At 37.2% G+C, this 13017-nt stretch overlaps 1 protein-coding gene across 1 annotated transcript in view; it reads left to right on the top strand.

The window, feature by feature from the left end:
• RBKS (ribokinase) overlaps positions 1-13017 on the top strand; it is a 69959-nt gene that overhangs the window by 5708 nt on the left and 51234 nt on the right. The window lies entirely within an intron of this gene.

The raw sequence follows: 13017 nt of genomic DNA, 5'->3' as shown, positions 1-13017 counted from the left end.
TGCACCATTGATCCCAGCTGGCACTTTCTGAAAGAAACTGTTGTTTGTACAACAGAGGATGCTGTGGGTCCTCTCTGAGAAGGACTGGTGGTGCTAGAACACCTGCTCAACACTTGTCTTTGATTCTTAACCATGAAAACTTTTTTTTCCCCTTTCTAAAAGTCTTGGGAAATATGAATGTGAAACTGGTCACACCATGTCTTTTAACTTAAGCACAACAAAAGTGTTGCTTTCTGGATTCTATTTAATTGAAACCTCCCTGCCCTTTCATTTGGTGCCTTCATTTTGTGTTCTAAGCTACTGTGTACTATAATTAGGCGCTGTCTTTCCTTCCAGAAGCAATTCCATTTCAGCAATAACTAATATGACTCTTGCTTTTTAGACTTGTTTATCTAGTTCAGTTTTAAAAGCATGTAATCAGTAGTGCTTTTGAGCTAAAGAATAGCCCTTGTGGTACTGCAGTCAGGCCTGTACTACATGAATGCTATAGCTGAAGTAATTTCTTTGGCTTCCCAGTAACCAAGAGTTAGCACTACTTGTCCTACTATGCATTTGGAAAAATTTTGGAGTTAGAAGTGGGGAAGAGGGGCAGTTTGCTTTTTAAAAAGATAGGAAAAATGTAAAGAGAAATTGTAGGAAGGTCTTAAAAAGGGCAAAAATATTAGGAAATACATAAAGTTTTACTTATGTGCAGAATGTGTGAAGAGTCTACGGAGTTGAGGTTGAGATAAAAGGCCCAGGGAAACTACAATCCTAACAGCGACAGCTCCCCAGCTGTCCAAAAGCCCCCTGTTTTTCTGCTCTCTTTCTGCCAGTTCTGGCTGCCTGCTTGCTTTTTGCAGTGTTCTCACATGGCTGCATGGCAAGGTCCAGGGAAAAGCTCTGTTTTAGCCGTTATATCTTCTCCCAGCACCAGCATTTTGGAAGATATGGCACCCAGTAAGTCCTCTGTTACCTCCTCCGTCTCATGAGTGAGTTCCCAGCTGTCTGCTTCTGTTCCTACCAGCTGCAGTGTCTGGTCTGTTTAAGTTTGTAAATTGCTTTGAGATCCTTCAAGATGAAAGGTTCTACTTAAGTGAGATCATTATCGCCTTCCACATTTCTCCACTCCCTGTTCTCAGCTCAAGCTTCTTGTCTCATCTCAACTTGGGGTCCTGCACAGTACTCAACATTCCCGACTCACAGCAACACAAAGCTTACACACAAATTTCAACTTCCAATCCTTGAGTTGTTTGACGCCTCTCAGAGTACTTCAGAGCTGAAGGTTAAATATATGTATTTTCCTGAGCCTATGCCAAAATACTTAGCACTTGCCACACTGAGATCGTACTTCTGCATTTGCGTCTGACTTCATGTTATTTTGTGTGCTTCAAGAGACTGTATAGTTCTCTTCCTCCCACTTCTGAAGTACTTACTCATTCTAGGAAGCATTCCAGCTACAATGTTGTTCTGTGATCCTACACTATATTCTTCTAGCCGTACTTTGTTCATGTTCTTGTGGTTAAACTGTAAGCCTGTCAGGGCAGGGATTTCACTCCTGTATGGTGTAGTGAACGTACAGAGTGGAACCCTGACAGGAGTTCAGAGGGCTCTCTCTGTTCAAAGACTCATAGGCAGTAATACAGTGTTTGGACAGGAGAACCCCTTTTCTGTTCAGCTGCACGTCTAGGTGTCATCTTCATCTTCCATATTTTAACTGACCAGTAAGAAAGTTTTTTCACTGTATAGTATCTCTGTGTGTTTATTCCCAATGTCGTTCACATTCCGGTGAAATTTCCCTCTTTCCTATGAAAGTGAGGTCATCTTAAACCTGTGTTTATGATACTGCAGTCATTTCCATGGCAGTAGACTATGATATCATCAGTGGAGGATTATGCCTTTCCTATGTGTGTTAGCTATTAAAAATTATGGCTTGTGAGATAAAACTAGTGTTTACCAAGCTTTTAGGTTTAGTTCATATGAGGCAGGGAAACTATTGCTTAATTCTCTAGAGAGTTCACTTGGGTAATGGAGTAAATGAATCCAGAAACATTTGATCTTAGCAGGTGATAAGTTTTTGGGGGTATATTTTCCTAATGGGAGAAGAAAATCAGCTACTCCATCTTGTGTTCTCGTGCCTGGCAAAGAACAGTTGTCTGAAACATCATGGTACTCACTGTTTTGTTATTCAGAGCTACTTAAATGCTTGACTTAAAGTATCACAGTTTTCTAGTCTCTTTAGACTGGCATTTTTCCCCTTTGGAGGTCAGTAAGCTATTATACACTACCCACAAAAGCAAAACATCGTGGTTATCAGTCTTTTAATCTTTTTAATGGGTGTCTTATTTGCCAGCTATCAGTACCTGAATCTCTTTGTTGAACCTTCCTAGGTATGTACATGCTTTCTTATGGGTTGGTGACAGCAGAGTTTCAGCGCTGCAATGGCAAAAGAAAATTCATTCATTTAAAATTCAGTGTCCAGTGTTAAAACAGTTGCTAATGCTGCAAGATGAAAACGGTGGGTTCACGACATAATTTATTTCATCCTTTCAAATACTTAAGAATTTTTAAGCCAAGGAAGTAGACTTTTCTAAACAAGAGTGAAAAGAAAGGGAAAAGACATTAGATAAAAGTTTATAAAGAACATTATTAGTCTAGGTATTGCAACACAAGACACAATTTGTAGCCATTTTTTGCTAGTTTAATTGCAGAAATACACTACACTTGTGCACATTTCAGCCTGTTTTCCCACATAACAGAAATGAACTTCCATAAAATATCAGTTTATATAATCTGGGTCAGACCATTAGAAAAAAATCTCAAAATAGTGTGCCCTGATTACATACAAGACTTGCATGTGTCCACTTTCACAGGAAGTCTAGGATGTGAAAAGGTTCTCCCTGAAATTATCATCATGTTAGTAACTACAGTAGAAAGGAATTCCTTTTTCTGTTGACGATCATGGAAACAGAACCAAGCTGGAATGGAAGAGAAGATAGACAGGCAGAATTATTATATGTAGTTTTTGGAGACTAAGATTACTAATGCCATAACAGACCTGGCCCATATTTACTAAGCGTAGAGTCAGGTGATGTTACAGCAGCGTTCTGAGTGTGCAGCATTCCTGCTGAGCCTCTCTGGAAAACCCAGAGGGACACCTCTGTTTGGAGAAAATGAAGAGTCAGGAAATAATAACATGGTCAGGGAAGAGGTTGTTGGGATAAAAGCTTGTTTACCAATTGTCCAATATCAGCATCAGGAGTGAGGGGTTTGTGTTTATTTCTGCTACAGAAAGATGTCATTTTATTTCAGCAATGCACAATAGCATATGGCCATGGCTTCACATTATAACATCCCACTTTACAGATAGCACAACTGTTGCCTTTTGCTTTCTGTACGGTTCTTAGACATTTGTTTGTTTCAAGTAAATAGCATGCAAAGCAGTGATGCACTGGACTGGCACTGTCAGTACTTCAGGGTATTCCTTGAGCTTCTGCTGTGTCCCAGTGATACACATTGGATATTATGTTGTGTTATGAATGTACCTATAATTTCTTGCTCCAATGAATACTCTTTTACCATATAACTCCCATGGGTTTTTTTCTTGTTTTGGTTATTGTCCCTGCCATGATTGGAAATTCCTTTTGACTATTTAAAATAAAACATCTCTTGCCTTTTCAGTCTGGAGGTGTTTGCCATACAGGATTCACCACAGTCAAAAGGAGAAATTGTCTAAAGGAACTCCTTTGAAAATATTTGTCACAATAAACAGTTGTTAGGCACTGTATTTTAACACCCAACACTGAGAATATTGTATTTTCTCCCCCTTTATGAGCTGCAGAATGATATGATTAATAGTTCTGTCTTGTTAATGAATTACTTGCTGGCTGTACTGTTAATGGAAATAACCATTTTCCTAGATGCATTTCTAGACATAAATATCTTTGGGTGAATTTTAGTACTCCTGACAGTAAAGAGCTGCTGGCACAAATCAAAAGCTGCAATAAAAATCGTACAGAGTCAGTGGTAACAAATTTGTGTAAAAACACTCTGGGCAGGCATATATATGATGTTGCCTCTAGGAGCTGTCTGAGCTGTTCTTTCCATAGGAGTTTACCGGTAAGGTTTTGTTTGCTTGTTTTATGTGGCTCCAGTTGTTAGCCCCTATATCAAGCTGCAGTAAGTTACTTGATGCTGACATCCCTGGTTTCTTCCAAGCCTAATATCATATACTTTGAGCCTGAAGAAAATACAAAATGATTTTTCACTTGTATGTTGCCTAAGTAGGTGCAGCTTTAGAGAACACGTTGATCTTTGTGACAACTAATTATAAAATATGGAAGTTGGTAATGTTCCCGAATATATTAGGTGTGTGCTTTCTTCTGGGTTTTATTATTTCTTTCCATTTCTGACTTCAGTCCATTTTTTCTCCATTTTCCCTGTACTAGATCAATAGCATGTCATCCCTGAACCATCTATGATTTCCCCTTATTTGCATCCACCTCTTCTTGTTGTCTTTCTACATCATGTTCTTACAGTGTACTTCTTTTCTGTATTGCTCTTTTCCTGCCTCTCATCTTTTAAAAAATAACTTTTGCTTCCAAAGAATTATAATTCCCTTTTGTTAGTTTATTCCATCCATCCCTTGCTATACTTCCTATCCTCTCTCAGATCCCTGTTTTTACAAAAGGCATAAACCTTGATAGTATAAAGAGCAGAAAGAAAAAAGCCTGTTGGTCAGAGCTGAAAATAAAGGATGGGAAGGAATAGGTAAGACAGAGCAAGTTCAGTTTTCATGTGGAAAGACAGGCATTTTCCATGTTCTCAGCTGTAATGAGAGTGAAATGCCTTCCTTCTTCTAATTGTCTGATCCTGTTAGTATTATTCATTGGGAATATCCTGTTAGTATTGCTCATTTTTTTTTAAATTATTTTCCTTTTTTTTTTTTTCCCCAGAAAGAACAAAGTGAAAAATGACCTGTTGGGAAAAAGCAGTTGGTGGTTTTGCTGGAGCTCATAGTACTCCATATAGAGGCAGCAAAAATGAGCAGATTTTTCTTCAGTTCTCATTTACTGTTACTCATTAAATTCTGGGCATTAGTAGAGACGTGGGAGTTGTCCATCACAAGCCAGGGTTATACAGAATTACACTTTTCTGATTTGTAGAGATCTGCCTTTCCCAAGAGAGCTTAAATGGTGAAAAAGTTAAAGGTACTTACCTAGAGGAGATTCCTACATGTCACGGGAGAGTTAACCTTGGCCAGCAAAGCCCAGGCACCCCCCCTCCACCCTGCACATTCTCATCTTTGCCATGCAAGCCTTAATGTTATTGTAAGCCAAGATTTTAGTAGATGCCTTTATAATTAGATTGAACTTCAGATAAAGCTTTTTTTAATCAATGAATCAAGGGTAAGATAGTTTCAAAGTAAAAACTTGTCTAGTGAAGGCACTGTGAATTTAGCCCTGAAGTGATTGGGTAGTAGTACTGGATGATGGTTGTAGGTCCCTTCCAACTGAACTATTCTATTCTATTCTATTCTATTCTATTCTATTCTATTCTATTCTATTCTATTCTATTCTATTCTATTCTATTCTATTCTATTCTATGCTATTCTATTCTATTCTATTCTATGCTATTCTATTCTATTCTATTCTATGCTATTCTATTCTATGCTATTCTATTCTATGCTATTCTATTCTATTCTATGCTATGCTATGCTATGCTATGCTATGCTATGCTATGCTATGCTATGCTATGCTATTCTAATATTATGTTTAAATATACTGATTACCTTTATTATCTATGATACATGAATACATAAATAAGTATTGTTTTGGTTATACTTTCCATTTGTGACCCATATGGATTATGTAGGAAGCACTGTACTTACAAACTTGATGAAAAATGTACTTGCCAAAATTATTGTCCTGGGTGTGAGCTTTTAGAGCAACATCTTATTGAAGAAAATTATTAATATTTGGACTGCACTGTACTTCATCTTGATGACTATGTAGCAAGAACATGTCTATGATGTTGCTCTTAATATTGTAGTTTATAAAGCACAATATGCTTGTGTGCAAAATGCCAATACTTAATAGTATATGTGGGGTTCCTTTTTTATTTTTTAAATAAAAAGACTAGAAAAGACATGACAAGATTTGTAGGGGGGTCAGTAGGTGCTCTATTTTCTGTATGATAGTAAAGCAGAAGCATAGATTACTTTGTTGATTTACCAGTATATAAAAAAATTGTGATGACAAGAACAAGGACTCAGTGGCTTATCTACTCAACCATATTATTTCCAACTTGTTCCTTTTTGTCTGATAAATCCTTTCTTTAAGTGGTAGAGAAAAGATTAATGTTCACATGTGTCTTGTTTATCTTAATCTGTCCTTGGGCATGCAAAGATCACTCTTTGGGTTGCAAACGTTGTTTTGTGATTTTTTTTTTTTGCTTTAACCCTGGTATTTCATCATGATATAAATGTTCTGTTCAGCATAGGAACCGTAGGCAGCCGTCTTCAGTGCTGGGTGAGCACAGCATGTTTCAGAGACAGTCTATTCTAACATTGCCATCAGATTGCCTTGAAAATAATTATGTAACTGCACTTCCAAAAATAATATAATCAAGAGACATCAATGAAGAACAACGTGGGAGGCAAATAAAGTTAGAGAGTAGTAATTTTGAAAATTTCCACAATCTTTCTTAAATACAAAACAGATGTTTGGTAAGAATGATGGAATGTTTGCTGAGACTTAAATATCTGAAGATAGATTCATATTTGGGGTTTTTTTTAATCTCTTTAGAGCTTCAAATTCGGAATTAAACATTCCACAGATTATGAATTCTTCAGTGTTGTGCCCACTTTTTCCCAAAATTTAACAATTTAAATTGTGAGGAAAAGTTACAGGTTTGTTGTTTCATGAGAAAGCTTTTTACTTTTGTCAGTTAGTCCAATAAATAATTTCTTTGTGTTGAAGGTTTCATACTCCTAACATAATTTAGGAATTTTGATCTCTTGGTGATATCATCATTTCACTGAAGTGTAGTACAGTGTGCTACTGTAAATGCTTCAGGACATTCATCTGGATGCTTTCTTGTTTGTTTCATCTCTTAATATCTAGGAGAGTAAAATTTGCTTCTGTGCAAGAGGGTCAGCAGAAATGTTTGTTGAAGTTCTTCTTGAAAAACTGTGGACATCTGTTCTCATTCAATGAGTTATGAATTTTGGTCTTTTTAAATTGAGGTTGTGATTGCACATAGAAGAGGATATCAGTCTTGTGGCCCTCCTACCTGTAGTCTCAGCCATTCATTTAATTTTCTCCTCTGCTAGAGATTTTCACCATTTGTTTCAGTTCAGCTGTTTACGCATTCAGTAATGAGATCTACAAAACAGTTTGTCTTTTAAAAATGTATATATATATTTGTGTTCGATAAAAGATATATTTTCTCTGATAGCAAAACTGATTGAAAAGATTCTTGCTGCTCTCTACCAATTCATTTACTTGTTTGTGTTGTGGTGACAAACTGTATGTCGTGTAAAATCAAACAGGTTTAAAAAAGATCTCTGGATGGACGCTGGGGTAAAGCTTTTGCATCTCACTCCACTACTGTGCTTCAGCATTGTCCTACAAAGGGATGGCTCTGTAAGCATCGATTATTTTGCCTGGTACCAGTTTGGGTAATGTTTCTACACTATTCATTACTGTGAGCTAGAGAGAGAACCCAGACAATCAAATATCCAAGCAATAACCAATTATATGAATTGTCTGAAAAGTTAAATTTTTTTAAAGAAAAACTTGTCATGTTCAGGGAGATAGGGGGAAGAAAAAATAGAGATTTTCTATGGTTTCTAATTGTCTCTTAACAATTTTTTCAGTCATTGAAGATCTGAAGTGAGACTAAGAACCTAGAACCAGGTGGCCCCATACTTAAACCAAGCTGTAGTTAACTAAATTCCTGAGGTAGTCTCTATAAATCTTGGAAGTTTTCTACCTTCCCATAAGATGTTTTAGTGGATTATTAAAAGGGATGAAAGCATAAACCCGTCAAAACCATCAGATTTTGAAAAGAATTGCGGTCTTTTTGTCTCTGTGTTATGGATACTTTCCCATAGCACATGTTCAAATCTTTAAAGCTAGACAGAACAGACCAAGGCTAAACCAAAATGTTAAGCCAGATCTAAAAGAGGTCTGAGACTTTTTCACCACAATGTTGTACTAATATTTCTAGTTAGAGGCAAGAACTGTTCTCTCCTTTGTTGAGTTCTGAGAATCATGAAAGCCCAGTAAATTGTATGTACTAGACAGTGGCTAGTTACACCTACTGTAATCTCACAGGGATTTTCCCCATTCTAGGGAATTCCCAGGAGGAGACAAAGGGCCAGTTTTGTTCAGTGATTCAAAGAGAACAGAATCAAAGCTAAGTTGTAGGCCTTTACTTTATATTCCTTTTTATTAAGACACTTCTAAATGGTGTTTTTCTGCTACTATTTTGATACCTCTGATTATCTTCACCTTTCTTCAGGAATAAAAAAAAGTCTGAATGTTGCTTCTGATCAATGACAGTCATCTTAGATAATGTGCTATCTAATCTAACATATAAATTCCCTTCCCCTCTGAGTTGCCTGATGAGAATATTTTCTTTTTTTAGAGGAAAATGCTTATGTACTTTTCTGTTTTCTTCTCATGCACGTCATTTCTCAGAAACATACTGATACTTTATGCTTTCCTTCAATATGTCTAATGAACTAAATATACTGTACTACTTAATTAAACCTTAGTTACATAGCGTTCATTGTTTTCAACATACAAAGTAGTATCAAGTCAAAGTTTCAACACTGGCTTAGGGGAGTCTGGCTGTACTGCTGCCAGTAAAGGCACTCCTGCTCCTCCCCTCACTCACCTTCTCCACAGTCCTGCAAGTTCTGGCCCGCCCTGGCTGCTGTACAGTAAGTTGGACCAATTTGCTGATCCAAATTAAAGTGACCCTTGGAACAAAAATGTTTTGAATTAGGAAGCTCCATGAGCAATAAAAGGAATGCAAGAGAAACACTGGGAAAATGCTGCTGAGGGGAGGGCGTGGTTCTACATCAGCTTAAGCTAGCAGTAATAATACATATTTATAGTACTTTCATGTGTTGAAAACAATGAACAGACACTGGTGAGGTGTCAAGAATCGGAAGCAAACCGTGATTAATTTCAGGATTAATTTATGCAAATGCCGCTAATATACATCTCTCCCTTTCCCCTCCTTCCTTCTTTAGACTTTGTATCTCTGAATACCAGCTAGTCACTGCTTAGATGGGAACTTTTCAAGAAAACCCAGAATACCAGGGAAAGGGGCATTAATGGCTCACTAAGTTGCATTATCACCTCTGATTCAGTGCTTCAAGACAGTAGTAAAGGGTTCTGTTCTGTTTCTAATGCCATCCTTCCAAAGGGATGTCTGCCTAAAAATACAAATGCTAATCAGCTCAAGCCTTTAAGGTAACTCGTGGCACACACTTACTGGAAGAGAGGATTGAAGTTACTGCAATGGTGAGATTCTTACATGTGTACTTTTATTCATCCCAAACCTCTGAAACGTAAGTGGATGTAAGATTCTTCATTTCCCATGAACAAATGTGGGCAGCATTGTTGTGCGCTTTACATTTAAATACTATTTTGTAAAAACTCAGTTTAAATTCTGAGTGATTGTATTCCTTTATTTGTAATGTCCAAAGTGTTTCAGCATGAACTTTCCTCTATAAATATGATTCAGTAATATGGTGCACAATTTACAAAACATACTATATCGTAATTTTATTTCACATCTAATAAGTGTTGGGGGTTTTCAAGTTTAGTTTCTGGTTGTCTATAAGATGTGAGAGCTCGATATCCTTTGCACCATTTATCCTCTCAAAGCTGAGCAGAATTTGTCACGTAAGGAAAGAGTAGTGTGTTGGATAGCAACTTAGGTTTTTCAGGTCAGCGTTTTCAAATTACGTCGAAGTTGTAAATGTCTTTACAAAACATTTTATGTAACAATTCTGAAAGCCAGTGTGACGGTTTTTCTAATTAACTTATTTAGCCTAGTTTTGAAGTAGCATTAGCTGTTTCATCACTTTTAGGCTATTTTGAGTATTCTTTGTGGCACCATCAATAAGCCAAGAATTTATAGGGTTCCTTAATCATACAGATTACTCATCATTGCCTGCTCATAACAGAAGCCTGAAATGCTCATTAAAATTGTCTGATGTGAATCAAAAGTTAGTATAGTTGCAGAATTAAATGACAAGAGAATAGTAGTATATTAGCAAAAAATAATTTCTTGAATACCTGTTTCAGTGAAAGTGAAACCTCCTGGCTTATATATAGATCAGTACTCTGAATTTGTTTAATATGGATAATAAAAATAGGCTTCTGGAGTGGAGAATTGGTCCAAAGGGATTGGTGATCATGCCTGAAATGTAGTAAGGTGGGGTTTTTGTTTACAGTGAGCTGCAGGAACTTGCTGCATGTTCTTGCCCAGCCTATTTTTAAAATTGGCTAATTATAAGTCTGTTCCAGCTTGATCGTTTGCCCCTTGCCTTGCACCTTTCCATCAAAACAGTAAAAAAGGTCATCTCCCTGTCTTTAGCAAGCTGTTTGATTCCCACAGGCAGTTGTTGTGCCATGCTGCTTGAAACATCGAGGCCCAGATTCTCATCTCGCCAAGCCTGTTTTTGCACCAGTGCAATTATGATGCTTCCATTGGAGTTGCATGTTGATGCCAACATAACTGAGAGAAGATCGAGGCATGGTCTGGTCACTGTTAAAACAAGAATATGTATGGTTGAACGTGCTTCTTGAAAGTGCGTATGAACTCAGAGCAGCACTATTAGCAGATGTCTGCTGGGATGTTGCAATTGTTAATCTTTGTCTGAAAATGTATTAGCTTTTTGTGGAAACAAATGTATTTAGAATAAGCTATAATCTCTGAAAACCACCCTAAGGATGGAAAATTATTTGAGACTTGATACCATTTTCATACTGCAGAATTTAAATAAGACAGTGTGAGCTAGTGGATTGAGCTGATTTCTATTTTTGGTTTTGCCACTGGCTTTCGACTGACCTGAGACACAAAAAGGCAAAATGACTTGCCTAAGTTTCACACCCACAAAACAGGAATGTTGTTCTGCTTTTTAAAGCATAGTGAGATCTGTGGATGAAGGGAATTATACAAGAGCTGCTGTTGCTATTTCTTACCAAGGCTGAGTGAAACAACTATTGTTTACTGAATGGCACATAATTTTAGAAGTACCCTGGCACTGGCTGAATAGGAGTTCCTCAGCTGAGTTTTGTGGCCTTCATTGTCTGGTCCACAACCATCACTACTTTGGCTTCCAGTGGTGAAAATAGTGATAAATTATAGATGTTACCATTAATAAACATTATTTATCTACACTCATTACACCTTATTGCCTGAAACCCTACAGTTACTCGTTGTAAACAACCTGCCAGATGCTGCTGTGGGCAAACAGTTTTAATTTAGCAACCCTTTCCATATAGAGATATATATATATATATATATATATAAGGTACCTCTAAGTATACTTGTAAAAAGCTGTTGTATTTTTATTTAAAATAGTTTAAACATTTCCCAACAGAATGTTCCAGGCCCTGCCTCTCTGGAAACAAAATGAGTGCCATTAGCTGCATGTGTGAGCCTTCTGGGGTTTCTCTGTGGTCACCCACACAAAATAAACCTGCTGGCTGGGTACTGTACCCTCACACTGAAATCTGGGGTGCTCTATTAGTGAGCATTCCTACTTAGAGTCTGCATCCCTACCTAGATCTCTCCGGAAACTGTAACTACAGATGAAACACAGACCCATAATAACTCTTTCTAAGCAAAAATCTTAATTTCTGGGAGTTCATTACTTGTTTGGCTTCACTAGTTTGATTTTAGGTTTTCCTGATTTCCTAATGATCCTAAACCTTTGGACTGATGGAGGCTGGAATTGAAAATTAGTAGGAAGAAAAAATTTGCTTTTTCCTGAGAATTTTCAATAAATCAGGCTGTGCTCTGTCATTAATTCCATAAGATTTTGCAAACACCAACATGCCCCAGAAGTTGCAGCATAAACTCAGAAAGTAATACACACGTATTCTTCATATCCTTTTCAAAAATCATTCTGTAGTCATTTGCTAGTACAGAAGCATGTCACCTTTTTCCTGAATTGAAGGGCTGGCAATTTTGAAGTTGTTGTAAGATTTATTGGTAAAATAATGTTATAAATTTACAAACAGAGCTGATGCTAATCTCTTCCTCATTAGTGCAGATTTCTCTGCATTCTTTCAGACTCCCCTTCCCCACTCACTGTTTCTTTCCTGCAGACTTCTGGAAACCTGTCTGAACTAACTGTCATTGACTGAACAGGTTGCTAGTACATCGTAGGAGGCCTTCCCTCCGCACACGTTGTGAACTTGTTTGTAGCTGAAGAGAGAAGGAATTACATTTTTAAACCATGTGCCTGGAATGTATGGCTTGAGGAGGCAGAGATTTTGGTAATCTCAGTGTTGCAAACCCAGCTTTGAGTTATGTATTTTAATAGAAGTAGCAAAAGTAAACTAACCTTTTGCATTAAGACAAATTCTTCCACATAGTCTTGGTGGTGACTTTTCTTCCTTTCAACTTTTGCTGGAGATAGGTTAAAATCTGGCAGGGTTAACAAAATTACAGTTTTGTTTTGTTTTTTCCAAAATGGAAATGAAACCAGTACACTCCTGGTGGGTCTCCGCTTGTATTAGTGCATCTGGTTCTGGGCACCCATCACCAGAAGGATGTAAGTGTAATTGGACTGTGTTCAAGAAACAACAAAATGCTGAAAAGTTGTAAAGCTTGATTTGTAAGAGAAAAACTTAAAAAAGTAAGAAGTTAATATGTACAGTGCGCCTGAATGACAGCAGAGGGGAGGAAGGTTTTGATAACAATCTACAATTTTGAGGAGTGTAAACACCAACAAAGTGAAAAATTACTTAGGGTGGTTCAAGAAGGTATAATTAGATCTAATGA

The sequence above is a fragment of the Strix uralensis genome, chromosome 3 (genome assembly GCF_047716275.1).
Source record: "Strix uralensis isolate ZFMK-TIS-50842 chromosome 3, bStrUra1, whole genome shotgun sequence".
In the NCBI taxonomy this organism is placed as follows: Eukaryota; Metazoa; Chordata; class Aves; order Strigiformes; family Strigidae; genus Strix; species Strix uralensis.
Note: the sequence above shows the minus strand (reverse complement) of the source record. Positions and strands in the feature narration are given on the sequence as shown.